Below are 4505 nucleotides of genomic sequence, written 5' to 3' on the forward strand. Positions count from 1 at the left end.
GGAAGGCAGTTTCTCTAGAAAAGATGCATGGGAAACCAAAAGGGGCACATGGGATTTCAGATTTTTGTTAGAATTTGCCAAGTGTCAAGCGTGCATTGAGCTTCTAGAAGATTAGATGAAGGGACTCTTGTATCAAAGGAAAAATATGACCCTAGGATTTCAGCTACCACATTCCCAATGCACCTCTTCACTTGCTACTTGTCAGTTAGATTACTACTAGACCAATGGCAGATGAGGAGTCATCTTGGGAAGGAGCAATAGAAGATGAAGCAACAAAGGGAAGGAGAAGTGGTGGGCGGCAATAGACAAGGCGCACACCCATGCCACTTGTCATCCATTCTAAAGGTTGCTTGTTAGGAAAAGGAAGAGGCATGATATGTTTTACGATGATACACTTGAAGAGATATTCACTTGCTTAAGAAAAGGAAGGGCATAAAGGGGAAAGAAAGGATTTTGGCCAAGGGATAGGAAACCCTACATGCCACCCCATGTCATCCCTTCCCAATGCAAATCCAAGTGGGGATTCTAAGAGTCTTTTCGGCAAAAGAGAAAGGGGAAGGAGAAAACACTTGCCACTTGTCATCCATGCAAGGATGTTGGAAGCAACCAAAGAGGGAAGTGAGGAGACTACTACAAAAAGGAGGGAGTACATGCCTATGGGCTTTTTCCGTGCCATTTTTTGGAAATTGTATGAACTCTCACTCTCTCCACACAACTCTCACATGTTCACTTGAAGATCTCTCACTTTCTAGCACTTTCTTTCCAACCAAACAAGGTGGACTCCTTCTCAATAGAGGATTTTGCCACCATCAAGGATAGACAAGGTAAGGATTGGTTTTTCTCTTAGTCTTACACACTCAAGTCACTTTCTCATCTCAAAATGAGAGTCAAATCTCATGGGATTTCGGGAATGGTGAAATACACACACTTTCTACCCATTTTTTTTGGAAAAAGGGTTTTAGGGTTTTCAAGGAACCTTGAAGTTGAATAGTGGGGGATGCATATCCTCCATGTTTTTTACCACCACATGTACATTCATCGTGTTTCAAGTCTTGTTGTACCACATGAGTGAAATGAAGGGGTTTTAACCCACAAACCTTAAAGGCTGAATGATTTGAGATAAAGTAATGCCCTAGAAATCCTCAAAACAAGAAATAGGATTTTTCTAGGCACTTTCTAATGAAGCACATTCGGATTTACAGCTTGCTAGTATTTCCTTACGTGGATTTTTGTAAGTATACACTCAACTTACTCTTAGTTAATACTTGTATATATTTGTGTAAATCCTTTCATTGTTATGTTTGCTTTGTTTGTTATTTCTTGTTTATATGTTTGAATATGCTTATGTGATCTTGAAATATGAATACTACATGAATGATACACTTGGTTTAAGATGAAAATGGCAAGAATGTTCTAAGCATGTTTCGGTTTTAAGGAAAATATTGTTTTTGATTTGTGTTACTTGATGATTTGGCTATACCATGTCTTGAAAGTTTTGGATCTTACTTAAATACCATGATTTTATGCTTTGATTATCAAGCAATATGTGTGAAGTTTGAAGCATGTTCAAGTAATGATGCTTCATGTTTTGGCTTCTATATGTTCGGCCAAGGCCCTTTTTCATGGGTCCATGTATGTGCTTTGATATCTCATATGTTTTATATTATCATACTATGAAATGAACATGTTATGTTTGGTTATTTCATGCACAGCATTTCATGCGTCTTATGTCAAGTGCAAATACGCATGTTATAAGTATCGTGTCACATGCATTTGCGGAAAGTGTTTCCAAAATGTGTTTTAAAAAAAAGGGTTTATAAGTTCTATCATGACGCCAAATGCTAGGACGGGGGAATATCCTAGTATAACTCCTATGTTCACTCTAGAGTGCTTAAGAATAGAGTGGTAACCCCTGGGTCGACAAAGTATCGTCGACAAGCCTCGAATGGATTATTTTCAAAGAATGCCAGAGTGAGGAAGCGTCTAACGCTAGTGGGTGCACAAGGCATGTAACCCAACGAAGTAAGGTCGAGTTAATATGAATCTCTGTTTATGATATATTCATCACGGAGTACAGACCATTGATGGTGCGGTAACTAGCAAGAACATGTGGTGCTAAGGGGAACCATGTAGTGTCAACTCTCTGAACAAGGATAAGAGCTTATGTGATAAGGATCACTTGATGCAAATCTTGTGATATGTTCTGATAAGGCAAGTTCTGATTAAGATCACGTGAATAAGAAAAGTTAAGAAGTTTTTTTGAAAAGTCAAGTTTCTATTACAAGTCTTTGAAAATGACCAAGTCATATGTCAAGTACATGTCCATACACGCATTTCATGATTTACCTCTCGTATGCTTATGTTAACCGTGGTATGTCGTGTGATTACTTGCTGAGGTTGTTTGAAATCTCATTGTGGTTGTTTCCACTACCATTCTCCAACTGGAATGGTAGAAGTTGTTACAGGTATAGTAGACGACGTCCATGACCAAGAGGAAGAGAACAACACCTCCTCCTCCGGAGAGGATCGTGCCTAAGATGGCTGCAAGTCGGCCCTAGCCCTCCATCCTGGAGTGACTCAAGGCCATCGACTGGGAGATCTCTGGAATACTTGAGTTTATCGCGGAATTCAGACTGCATAACAATTGGGACAAAGATAAGACCTTGGAAAAACGTGTGAAGCCCAACCAAACCCTCTTAAAGGAAATGGGAACCTAGGTTATTTTGTGGAAGAAAAAAAAAAAAGATGGGACTTATGGTTTTAGACCTCAACTTTTGTGGAACTATGTTTTGAGGAGGTTCCATGTTTTGGGAGATTTAAACTATACTCTATGATTTTGGGATGCTATATCTTTATGATACATGTTTATGTTTTGGACAATGTTGGGATATGATATTAGTACGATGCCATGTGCTTTGTAATTGCTTATCACATTGCTTAGATTATCCGACCTTTACTATTTTTCTGCTGCTACGTTATTGCATACTGCTAGTGTGCTTAGGTGCATAGCATAATATATGTCATGTACGAGGGGTGTGTAGCCTTGTGTTACATGTCTCAACGTTTCAGTCACTATCCAAACCCAAGTGGGGGCTGGGGGCACCACAACGAATTGCAATCGAGGATTCAGAATCACATTGTGTGCTTGCAAATCAAGAATTTCCAAGAATTGGTGAATGTAGCGTCTATCGTGGAGGTGGAAGAGAGAAGTCTAATTTCTCAAGCTCATATGAACTAGAAGAGAGGAATGCCCTACTCGCTAGGAAAAGATGCGGGAAAGAGGAAAGTCCCCTATGTTGTGGATAGGGGAAAAGGGAAAGTAGTTGGGAATGCAGTACCGATTACACCACCACCATGTCAAAAATGTGGACGAAGGCATAGTGGAGAATATCGACTCACAATGGGAATGTGTTTTAGATGTGGCCAGACTGGTCACATGATCTGAGAATGTCCACAGAACACACCTGGAGCAAGATGAAAACCCCCATGAATGCCAAAGTTTATGCATTCACACCAGGAGAGGTGGATTTGGAAAAATATGAGGCGGCTGATGCCGAAGTGATTACTGGTAATATTTCCAAACCCTATCCTGATTAGTAGATAGAATTGCTAAGAGTTTTGACTAATCGTAGTTATCCCTTTTAGGTAAGGTTAAATTGATCCAACACGTGACGTATGCTTTGTTTGATGCTGGAGCATCGTGGTCTTTTGTGTCTGACGACTGTGTTCAATGGTATAAGTTGTGTATGGAACCTCTATCTCGGTGTGAAAGGATGAAAATGACGTACCACCCCTATCGTCATCAGAAAATTCCACGGCAGCAAGTGTTAGAGGTATCGAGTTCCAAATTGTTAAGGTTTATTTTGAGTAAGAAGATGGTGCCACTTGGCATTAGGAAGGAATTTTTGGTCTTTTGGAAAAGGGCTAGGATGACACTTGTCAATCATGCATTGGATTATTGGAAGAAAAAAAGGAAGAGACAAAGAGGAACGTAGGGTTTTGATTTTGGAGTGTTAGGCGCCACATGCATAGCACAACCTTCTAAATTGGACACATATCAAACTTAGGACAAAAGAGACTTTTAAAGTTCCAAGGCATGTCATATTTGGAAAGACAAAAAGCATGTTCTAAAATAAGTTTTGCAAGGGAAATAGAGAGCATTTAGCCGACGACAAGGAGAGAGAAAAAGGCTCCAAAGGCAACCTTGAGAATGATAAAAAAAGTCACCTCAAGTGACATGACAACTTCGGCACACACACCCTTATGCCACGTGTCACCCTTGCACTTGAATAGTATCTTAGAAGACTAGGGTTTTGAAGGAAATTACCTTTTGACCACCTAGTGCAATGAACCTAGGCATGAGTAGAAGGACATGTTGGGAAATGAAACAAAAGAAGGATTTGGATGAGAGGAGGAAGGGCACACAACTCACACAACCCCAAGCAACCTTTTGGCTTCCCCCATGCAATCCCATCATGAGGGAAAGGGAAGAAAGCTTTGCCAAG

The sequence above is a fragment of the Juglans regia genome, chromosome 13 (assembly GCF_001411555.2).
Source record: "Juglans regia cultivar Chandler chromosome 13, Walnut 2.0, whole genome shotgun sequence".
NCBI classification, from domain to species: Eukaryota; Viridiplantae; Streptophyta; class Magnoliopsida; order Fagales; family Juglandaceae; genus Juglans; species Juglans regia.